Below are 12,969 nucleotides of genomic sequence, written 5' to 3' on the forward strand. Positions count from 1 at the left end.
GTGTTGCTGCATACAATATACAAGCAACCACAATCCATGCAGGCCTTCGAATCCCTATCAAAGATATGTGCCCTCTAACAGGGCATTCTTTGTTGTTGTTCCAAGAACAATATAAACATTTAAAATACGTTCTGATAGATTAAATGAATTTTTTGGGTCCTAAATTGATGTTAAAAATAGATACCAGGTTGTGCTAAGCATTCCCTCATAATGAGCATGAACTATTTGGAGGTGTCTCTATAATTCTTGTTGGTGATCTTGGTCAGCTCCCCCCTGTAATGGACAAACCTTTGTATGCTTCTCATTCAACAACTCTTACTCTATGGCATTCTTTCACTATAGTGGTCACTTTAGATACATCTTTCTGCTAGCAAAGCAAATCTGGAACTCAACAAAGATTTTGAATTGTGCTTCACAATTAAAAATGTGTTGCCATTAGAATCTAATTGGCAAATTCTTATGGCTTGAGTGATCGCAGAATTAACTATTGAATAAAATAAAGAATTTGATAAATCGGTGCATCTTTTTGCAACCAATGCATCAGCTAAGTTGCACAATAATAAAATGTTAAAACAATTAAACTTGCCAATTGCTAGAAGCCTTGCTCAAATTGCAAAACAACCTAATACTAAGTTTGAAAACGATGAGCAGCTTCCATATGAGATCCTCCTTTGTATAAATCAGCAAGTAATGTTAATTGTCAATTTATGGATAGAAGTTGGTCTTGTAAATGGCTCATTACGCTGTATCAAATCAATTGACTATGAGTTGAATTCAAAACCTCCAGATTTGCCAAAATAAGTTGTTGTGGAGTTTCAAAATTACACTGGCCCACCTTGGGATGTTGATAATCCAAAAGCTATTCCCATTTCTCCAATCACACGAGGAAGACATACACAACTGTCCCTCACAATGGCTTGGGCTATTACTATTCACAAATTTCAAGGCCTCACATTGAATAGAACAACAATAAATATTGGCAAAACTGAAAAACAAGGACTCACATTCACATCTTTTTCCAGAGCAACATCACTCAAAGGTATACGCATTGAACCTACTTTCCCTTTTGAAAGATAATCAAAATTGGGAAACAATGCTTATATTGCTCTAAGGAAAAAAGAGGAGGCGAGGTTGCAAGTACTCTTAGATCAAACACTCAACTGCCACTTATGAAACATGCTCATGCTAGTAAAAAGTATAATTTCATTATTGCACTTTTCAGTGTGCTTCATTTTAATTACTTCCTTCATTTCTAACTAAAATTATTTTCTCTCTAGTGCATAATATACACAGTTACCTTCTCAGCAAACAAACGTACAGTCAGGTATGTTTCAATTTCTCAATTAATTATTGTTTCTATCAATATTGTTTCGTTCGATTTTAATAGTTTTTTTTACAATTACTGCATTTTGTGGATATGAAAAAATAAATCGCAGATCAAAAAATATCTTGATGCCTGTTTAAATTCCAATCTTCCTCAATTTACAAGGAAATCTATTACTTATATATCACTTGTTGCATGTTATTTGTTACACAGGCTACATAATTACATGTCATGGGGTAAATGCACAATGTTGTTTCACACTTTTGTAAAGGAACTAGCCAATGTTGATTCAACTTTTGAAATTGAATCAATAAAAAGTGATATATATGCTTTGAATTTTAAAATGATGTAAACTAATAAAATGCATATTTTTTTATGTATTTTATGTTTGTAATTTTTTTTTAAAAATAAAAAATTATTTGAATAGACTTTCTTATAAAGTAAACACTATAATTTAGTTGTTGATAAAATGTTGAAATTGAAGTTACACGAGGCGGACCACACTTTTTATAGTAAATTTTACCTTTTTTTCTTCAATTTTTTTGTGTATATTGATAAATTGAAACTTCGGTGCAAAAATATATTTTTAACTATTTTTTATGTATATATATTTTTCAATAAATTTGAAAAGTCATGTGTACTAAAATATAACTCTTTCCATTCGGCGTCACATTTTTTCTTAATTATTTATCCAAATTAGAAAAGAATTATATCATCTTGACATAGACTCTTTTCTCTAGTGCTTTTATTTTTTTCAAAAAATTTAATTTAATTTAAGTATTTTTCTTTCACAAGATAATCAACCTTATATTTTAGTGTTGATGACCTACTTTCAATAAAAATAAAATATAATTAAAATATTAAAAGATATATATTTTGGAAAATTCACTTATAGATCTACAAAAGGGTATTTTTACTTTTCAAAAAAAATATTATTTATAAGAGTGAGAGTTGTCGAAACACTAATTTTTCAAAATATAAAATAAAATTGGTAATTAGACCCAAAGTGATATAAAATATACATTTAGTAGACAATTCCAATTGGAAAAATTGTTGCCCATACATAACATAGCTATAATGAATCTCTATAGACTATAAGTTTGACTAAAATTAATTTTTAGTCAAAATTACTTTGTAATGCCCCGCCAGGAAACCCCGAAGGGATAAAGCTAAAACACAAGAATAGAGTGCAAATAATTTATTTTTTTTAAATTAAACACAACACAATGATACAATGAGATATCATAAGTTCAGAAAACACAACGGAAGACTTCAATAACACCTAAAGAGTTTCCCAACGTGATTACTTAATTCAACATTTAACTCAACTCGCACTAATTAATTCAATTAAGCTGATGGACTTAATGACAAGATAATACTTTGATCAAGGGTAAATTCTTTCGGTAAATTAAAAATATAGATAACATGATAAGATCCATCCATTGAGGTTAAAAGTATAGATAACATGATTAAGTTCATCTAGTAAAATTTAACATTACATTACGTTCAAACTTTCATTAAAACATAAGTCATGCATCTGATTTCATAATGTACTTTAATTTCATCATAAACTAATGAATGCTTTCTATGCATACTTAATTGCATTATCAATAACTGAATACATTCCATTATTCAAATCTACATTCTTTCATGATCCAAATTACTGCATTTAATCAGATGACTACATACATGCATTTAAGATTAACTTCATCTAATCCACATTATACATTCTAACATAATACCATCCATGCATTCTAAATTAAAAGGAAACATAAAAACATAAACATCACATAACGTCGAAATGATATTGGAGTTCACCCCTAGTGGGATACATCTCTAGGTCTATTCAACTGCAAGACCCCTGTGATAATTAAAAAGAGTGAAGAATACATAAGGTCACATCATTTACAATCCTACCATCAAGGCATACATAAACCAATAATACATACGACCACATCGGTCCAATAGATACATGAATGATCCTTAAATAGGAAAAGGATCCAACAGAACATAATAAGAAGCAAATACAAAAATCAACTGGAGCATCCACGAAACTAAGTCTTTGCAACCTATCATAAGCAACCCATGGTCTAACATGTATATCAGGTTCTCATGAGGCATAAACAATTGGATGACTCCACAACAGTGCTCCTATCAAAGACAACACAACAACACACTAGTGAACATAAGAGACAAGTGTCATCACATAACTTGGTATGGTTACCATGGCAGGTCTTCATAGGTTCCGACACCATCCACTGGGTTACCCTGGCAACCTATTCCAAACCTTTGGCCCATCCAAGCCTCATGTGGACCCACACATCCTTTCGTGAAGACAAGGTCGATGGTTTTCCATTTCAGGCATTCTCACAGCATGTCGAGTATGTACTAGCACTCACCCCATGCGTGAGGCATAGTTATCTTACTTAGTAATTTCATTATCTAAACTCTCTAATATGCTATTAGGTTATCACTTATTTAGACACACTTTCGATGGGTTACCCAACAACCACTTTGGGACTGGCCCCCAATCGAAAGCCACTTTCCCAAATGACACTAGACTATACTCAAACGAACTCCTAAACCAAGGAATACACAAGGTCAAGCAAACGGAGTTCAATATGGTAGGAATACCCACTTGGTCAAACAAGACTTCATACGAGGTGCACTGACTGACAGTACTCTAACTAGAGACTTGACCAGCTATGGTCAACCATGAATCAACATTCGACACTCACATAAAGGACATGACCGGATACAACACCATCACAAGAAAACAGTCAAAACTCGAGATCAAGGACATAAGCAAGTTCCCATATCAACATACGACAATATTCAACAAACCAAAATCAAGGACTTGTCATTTCTTATGCAAATGCGAATACAGAAAATTAAACATGCATAGGCATAGATCGGGGAAAGACAATCTTTTCCATATTGTTTAAACATTAAAATCGATTTAGTTTTCTAAAGGATCTAAGTTTGATTGCAATTTGTCTACCTTGTCTAGGTACAAGTCGTTCATGGTTTACTAACTCAGTAAAGTTCAATTGCATCATACAATAATTTAAATACTTCATCGTGAGTTTTCAAACCAAAATCACATGATAATAATTATAATGTATGTAGTATACACAATGATATAAAATCAATTATTCATTAATCGCATAAAAATATGATATTCATTTTCAAAAATAAAACATCATTTTCATCCTTGGTCGAACGCAATAATCTAGTATCATCTCTTGCAACACAAGTATACACTTTCCAAAAATGGAAATATACATGTAAAGAAACAAAAGGAATAGATAAACATTTCCCAATGAAATACAATTCCCTTGCATATATAGAAAAAAATACAAAATTAAATATTAATTAATGTATATAATTATTAACCCGCAATTAATAAAATATATACTGATTAATAATTAATAATAAAATTACAAATTAAATATTAATATATATATATATATATATATATATATATATATATATATATATAAACCTCAATTAATAAAATATATATTAAATAATAATTAATAATTAAAAAAACTATTTTAAAACTTTTTAATAAAATAAAATTTATTAACCATAAAAAAAAACTTTAAACAATAAAAAAAAGAAACTTATTTTTTTTTAATAAAACCATAACCCTTGGGAAACCCACGGGCCCCACCACATGGGAACCACGTGGTTCCCCTTTCCCTTTGGCAAGCGTTGTGGGGACCATGACATGGTCTCCCCACAGCCACAGCTATGTGGAGACCATGCCATGGTCTCCACACCATGGCTCTCCCCATGGCTTGGGGAAGCCACGGCTCTCCCCAGCCATGGGTCGAGGCCATGGTTCCCCCCAAAGCCCCAATAAAATATTGTTGTTTATATATATATATATATATATATATATATATATATATATATATATATATATATATAATTTATTAAAATTAATAAAAACAGTACCCAATCTCTGGGTATTAAGACCCAGAAATTTTTATTTTTTTTATTTTTTTTAACATAAGACCACACTCAAAAAAATTTTGAGAACAAACTCTGGAAGTATTTTCTAGAATTAAACAAAAGATTAACATACATATATTCTTAAAATGAAAACACCAGAAATCCCCAAATACTAGACTGGTAAAATTTTAACCATGTTGCTTCCTCTATTCTACCAAGCACAATAGAGATCTCATTTGAAAACTGAATTTGAATACAATATCATTGGGATTTTAACAAAATCTTATTGTAAATAGCCAATCCAATTTTTTTTATTTTAAAACAACCTGAGCAACCAAAATCTAAACTTGAGGTTGGAAAAGAAGGCAAGGAGGTTTGGATTGGAGATTTAATTACAACTCTTTCATTTTCCCCAAATAAATGAGATTTTTCAACAACACAACCAAATTTCTTCAAAAAAAAAAAAAAAAACTCTGATAAACAAAGAAATCAAAGATATAAACCAGAATCTTACCTCATATAGCAATCTTGGAAAATATTTAGTGAAGAGCCCAACCTACAGGCTCAAGAAATTTTTTCTCCTCCAAAATCCCCGAATTTTCATTCCCCAAAAATATTTTTCAAAAATACTCTCCAAAATAATCCTCCCAATTTTTTTCCAAAACCTAGGTTAAATGGGAAAAGTTTGACCAAAAATCTCATTTTTGGATTTAAAATACTCTTTTAAATAAAAATAAAAAATCATTCTTTAAAACTATATCAAATATATATTAAACTTGATTTTCTAATAAAAATTGATTTTCCCAAATAATTGAAATTAACCTTTCTATTCCAAAATGCCAAAGAAGTAAAATTATTTCTATTTCAGATAAATTTAAATATTTCCTTTCAAAAAGCATAAACAGAATAAATTCATCATTTAAATTTAACCATTTAAATCGAACTTGCTACCAACTTGAATTGAGTAATTCTAATTAACGATTTATCGCATAAAAAGGAACCTATTTAATTTAGTCTCTAAAATACTAATGTGTAAACACACATTAAATCAAATTAAATACTCAATTTAACCACACACAAAACACGCAACCCAAGAAAGCCAAACAAACAGACGACCTACATACCCAACCAAAGGGAATACTGACGGACTACTGACGATGCTCACTTGAGCATGATTAGGGTCAAACGAGGGTCTTACGACCACCTAATCTAAACTTCTAAGGACCAAAGAGGTACACTCAAACCTGCGAATCCGGGTGGAGACAAAACTCGTACCTATGCGGTACTATACCTGCAATCTTCTGCAACCATGAGTCATACATGCATGCATATATATATAATGAAAGTGTTAGCCCGAGATTAATAACGCGAATTAGGAGAGCAAATAAACTACATGAGAATTGACGCGAAAACCACATTAACAGGTACGCACAATAATCAAAACATCTAAATATAACATCATAACATGGTAAACTAACCAAGGTCAAACCGAGATTAGAATTTGATTAGGATGGGGGTACTTCATACTTAAATTCACTTGTGTTGATAAGTTGGCTTGGAACGTGACACAGTTTTGTGCTTTTACCCCATGGTAATTTCTCTTTATTGCTTCTTGAATGCAATTAATTATTATTATTCACGTCACACTATTCTATATTGCCATTTATCAACATTTTACTTGATTCAATGACTGCAACATTGATCACCCATTCCTCACTTTCTGCCTTATGTTTACAGCTTTTTCAATTCTTCTTATTTTCACAATCAATGTCATGATTTTCTAGTATAGACACCTTCAACAATCATCAAGAATCTTATTGTTCAAACAATTGCTCCTAAGACAAAACTGTTGTGCTTCATCTTATAATCATCTTCAATGTTGCCTGAACTTTGCATCATTGTTATTTCCTTCATAAGTTAATTAATACACCTACTTTTAGAAAGTAAACTAATTCTAAGAACAAGTACCCATTTTTCAGTTCTTAGCTTTTGTTTATACACTTTCAATATACTCTTTACTTCTTCTTTCATAACAACATTACATATATGTTTTCTCTTCAGTAGCAAAGCACATTTGTGTTATACAAACAACTGCTTTGAACTAAAAAGTGCGGTACTTGTTCTTATTCTACTCTTGTTTTATCATTTGTTCTGTTGCCACTAAAAACAGCCTGATAAATACTTAACAATTTGCATGGGCTTTGTGCAGGAACATGTATGTTCAACTCAAGCAAAAAAAACAATCTTGTTTCAGCTACCATCAATTCTCAAAGCAAGTGAATATATATATATATATATACTCTATCCAAAGCAGCGGCTTGGCTCCTATAATCCCCCATGAACCATAGGGGCCCTATATCTATTCGGGGTGCAACTAACCACTCGACCCAACAATCCTGAGGGGGGGGGCTGGTGACTTGACTACAGGGTTGATTGATTGGTTGATTGATTGAAGTGCAAGAGACTATAGAGAGTAGGGAGATAGGTCCCACCGGATGAGCTATAGATAGTCACACCTCTCTGGGCTGGGATCTGGCATTCCATCCTCACCTCCTTCCTTTCTTCGAACTAGGGGAGGTGGAGGGGGCCACTAAATAGATACAAATTGTAGACGTATAAAAACTCTTAAAGCCATTCTTTGGCCGGTGTGAAGGGAACGACCTAAGTGGGAAATGGATTTGACGCCAAGTGTTCCAACCCACTATAATCAAAAGTGAAAAGTGACGAAAGTCCTTTTCAACGGTTGCACGCAACGATTAGCCTTCCCCCAGTATCCTTGAGATACGTAAAGCCTTTGTTCTAAAGGTTGGGAAGCCTCTTGAGGGATTTTATCACTAACGGCCGAACAGGAAGCCTGATTACGAACTTTAGCATAGAAACTTTGAGCCAAGTCAGTATCCAGACATTTGTAATATCATAGTGCAAGGGTGGGGAAGAATCTGCCCCCAAGATCGCTTACCATATATCTCCCAAGCTAACTACTCAATTGTGAAGCAATTCACTTTGGGTTAATTTCTGGCAAAAGGCAAAAAAATGGGCCCCCCTTTGGGGGTGACAAGGTTGTTTGAGCTGACCGAATATCGAGACTAGTGGGCTATGATATTACTTATGACCTTTGAATAAAGAGTCTGACTGAACTGTATGTTGTTCTATCTACACCTGTTAAAACATTGGGGATTTGAACACATCCTCGCAAAACATACACTCATTGTTTAGACTAAGCAAAATGGTTGTGTCTTTTATGTCGTGCTTTCATTTATTACTTCAGAAAAACATCTATCATCATTGAAAATAAAGTTCCAAAATTGCAGAAAAGCAACCAAGTCAAACTATCAGGGCAGTTTAGTGCATAAGAGCAACTTCTTAGTGCGTGGAAACCATCCTTTAGCGCACGCGACCTTCACCTTAGCGCATTAAGTCTGAACTTTAGTGCTTCATCAAAATCCAAAACTAACACTTTAAAAGTAGCACTTTTTGAAAACATTCTGGCACTTTGAAGCAACAACTTAACGTGTGGGGATCAAGAGTTAGCGCGTGTGTGGGGATCAAGAGTTAGCGCGTAGAGACCAACAGCTAGCGCATTAACAGCCCATATTAGCGCATAACTTTTTTGACCAAGACAAATCCAAAACAAACCAGTTAGCACGTCACAGAGGGCAGCTTAGCACGTGGAGTCTATATTCTAGCGCATTAAGGACTTTTTGTAACGCATTGCATTTCTGTTTTAGCGCGTAGCAAAAACAAAGAAAACAGGGGACAAAACGGAGGCTATTTTTGAAAAATTTGATAGCAATTTAGGAAGCTTTCTTTCCTTAGCCTAAACTTCATCAAACAGAAAATCAAAATAGAGTATCAAAAGCTATTCTCAAAGACAGTTTCTCGTCAAACAAAGTTGTCAAAATTTGAAAACTAGTCGCAAGATAAAACACATCTCTCCTATCAAAATCAGGAAACCTCATCACAAGTATCAAACAGGTCCTTCAATCAAACGTATTCCTATCCAAAAACACACTTGTTTTAAAAACTCCAATTTGTCAAATCGAGTTTCCATATTGGGAAATCTCGTGTTCCATATCATTTGACACGCTTTTTCGTGAGGGGGCATCTAAACCTTCATTTGATAAAGTAAAACTTGAGTTTCCAAACAAGATAACTAAATCCAAAACAAATCAAAGAAAACCATTGATCGCTTGTGCATGACTAATCCTCATATTCTGAGAAGAAAGAGTATTTGTCATAACACTAAGTTGAGGAAACAACAACCCAATTCTCTGAAACTTGCCAAACGGAATAAATTTTTATACATCAATCGCCAACTCTTCAAATCTCATCGAACATTCCTTCGTCATATCCGCTTGTATCTTCAAGATAAAACCAACTAATTTGACAAGGAACCATTGAGGAGTAGAGCATTCTGTCAAAAATCAGCATTTAGTCAACGCCTAAATCAAGGAGGAAAGATCAATCTGGCCTTATTCCCCAAAGAGTGCATCACTTACAGCATACTGCGGTTTGAACCACCAACCCTTGAACAAAACATCGAAGAGGAGTTCATTCCTTTTGTCACAGAAAGCTTCTACTAGATGCCTGTTGTTACTCGCTCTCAACGAAACAAACAAAGCGAAATGCAACTAGAGCCCAGCATGGATCAACGATTATCAAATCCTTTCGAGTGTCCAAATCTAGAGGACATCGAAATTTTTGAGGAACTCCTCCAAGAGTGTCAAGAAAGCGCATCAATTCAAAAACTTGTGGAAAGACTCATGGAAAATGACAAAGAAAAATATCTACTCATGCTCACAAGCAAAGGAGTTAAACTCCCTGAAGACTTTGACACTGACGTATTTAGAACAAGATCTCGACACTATGATTATCAAGAATGACAAAGAGAGGAGGAAGCATGTGACCCTGAACAAAACATACCTAAGCAAAATCTACTAGAACAAAATTTGCCTGAGCAAAACATACCCCACCACACACCATTTCAGCTTAGAAATAATGCAAGGGAAGAACTCTTCCCTCGGCAGGAAAATGCACCTTTGATTGCTCTCACTCAACAAATGCAAATGTTGCAGAGACAAATGCAAGACATGCAACAAGGGACAACAATACGGTACTCCTTGACTGAAATTTTTCCTTATCCTTTTGACAGACGGTTAAACATGGTGTCTTTTCCCCCAAACTCAGATATTCCCAAATTTGATAAATATGATGGGAAAAGCGATCCTCCTGATCATGTTTGGGAATTTTGTACCATGAGTCTTGAATTTGCCCATGATGACACCTATTTGATGAGGTTATTTCCAAGAAGATTGGGAGGACAAACAATGGAATGGTTATCCAAAATCACACCTCATGTTCGATCATTTGATGAATTAGTCAACAAATTCATAACTCAATATTCATACAACATTCAACATGATATCACTATGCTCGATGTCTATAATACCAAGAAGAAAAACAATGAAACATTCATGGTATTCCTTCAACGTTGGCGACGTATGGTTTTGAGATATCCTCGAGATGTGCCCGAAAAGGAAAAGATGGAAATTTTCATCGACAACTTGAATAGTGAGATGAGTTACATACTCAAACTTCAATGCATACCATCTTTTGCCAAATTGATTTAAAATGGCATCCAAGTAGAGGAAGCATGTGTCAAGAAAGGAACATTGAAATTCTTTAAAGAAAGAACAAGTTCATCGAACTACAACAACCAAAACAACAACAACTCAGACAAATCCAGATTCTGGACCAGAAACAAAAACAATGGAAATGAAGGAGGAAACGAATCAAATGATGCAAAATCCAAACAACCAGTGCTAGCATTATCAGGTAATCCTCAAGCTACAAAGAATCCAAAAGGTGCTAACCAAGGCACTAACACTTATGCACCAAATACCAATCAAGATCAACTCAACACAAACAACGTTAACAATACCCAGAGCAATAACACCAATCGAGGACCTAATACAAACTCACGAGCTAACACCAACATCTTTCCAAAACACATTTACACAACACTAGGGCAATCCTTGGAGTCAACATTCAGAGAACTCATGGCAAACAAAATTATCTCCTTACCAGCAATCAACAACTTTGAACCACAAATCAAACCACCCTGGTGGAATGACTCACACTTTTGTGATTTTCATAGAAACAAAGGTCATCAAACAAATGATTGCATGAGACTGACAAACATTGTTCAAGACATGATTGATAGAGGTGATTTAACAGTCGATGGTCTCAAGACAAATGGTGACCATGGAGCCTTTAAGAATCATCTTCCAAAATACAACAAGGATGGAGCTTCAACATCAAATGATACACGTGGAGCTTGTATCAATCATATATACAATAACACCATCAATCATATATCAGCCGAGGACAATCAAGTAAATGTCATCACAATCAAAGACAAGCGTGCACATGATTCTGTCAATGTAACCACCAGAGCTCAAAAATATGTCTTGAAGGGGCATACGTCAACAACAAACACCATACCCAAAATTCAATATGATCTAGTCAGTCAACTGTGCAAAACTCCTGCTCAAATATGTATACTGGAGTTGCTAAAACTTTTGCCAAAACACAAAGACATCTTGGAACAAGCACTATTGGAAAAAATGTACCTCAAGATCTGGATGCTGACAAATTCCAAGCCATGATGGCTCATATGACAGGGCCTCATAACCTTACCTTTTGTGAGCATGATAATATCTCATTGAGCCATCGACATAATACTCCACTCCATATTGTAGTCTTGGTCTACAAGCATCAAGTCAAGAGAGTATTAATAGATGGAGGAGCTGGACTAAATATATGTACCTTGAAACGTATCCGTGCATTAGGCTTCTCTGAGCAATCTATTGATCCATGCAAAAAGATCACTATCAAAGCATATGATGATGAAGAGAGATCATCCAAAGGAACAATAATGTTGCCAATTCAAGTAGGACCAATACAAAAGGACACTATGTGCCAAGTCTTAGACATAGATCTCACATATAATATCTTATTGGGTCGACCTTGGATACATGAAATGCAAGCAATACCTTCTACTTATCATCAGTGTGTTAAGTTCCCCTACAATGGACAAGAGATTTCTATATCGGCAGATCATAACCTTTTTCAACATTGTAATGTTATGGGGGCAGCCCAAGACAACTTGGTTCCATATAATAGAGAAAAACAAAGTTCCTCAAAACCAGATCTTCAACAAGAAAAGTCTAAATTGCTATCTATGGATTTCAAGCAGAAAATGAAAATCAAAGAGCAAGGCATGGGAGAATACTCTTTGGAACCTTTGTGTTTAGCCAACTTACCAGCGTCGCCTAAATCTCATGGATTACCTACAACATCAACACATCAAGCAACACAACCCATCACCAAGTTTGATGGCAAATTTATCCAACTAGGCACTCTTGCACATGAATCAGAGGAAAAAGACATCCTTAGTTGGTTATACAAGGATGAGGAAGAAGACAGAGCGGCTACTATGGAAGTAGCTATACCAACACACCTGTATGGAAAAGGTTACTTGATCATGCAACAAATGGGATATAATGGCAAAGGACCTATCGACAAACGTCAGGAAGGCATCACAGAACCATTAGATCCTCCTTCACAATTCAGTAAAAACAAACATGATTGGGCTATGAACACACTCTACCACCAAGGAAGAC

The sequence above is a fragment of the Cryptomeria japonica genome, chromosome 4, assembly GCF_030272615.1.
Source record: "Cryptomeria japonica chromosome 4, Sugi_1.0, whole genome shotgun sequence".
In the NCBI taxonomy this organism is placed as follows: Eukaryota; Viridiplantae; Streptophyta; class Pinopsida; order Cupressales; family Cupressaceae; genus Cryptomeria; species Cryptomeria japonica.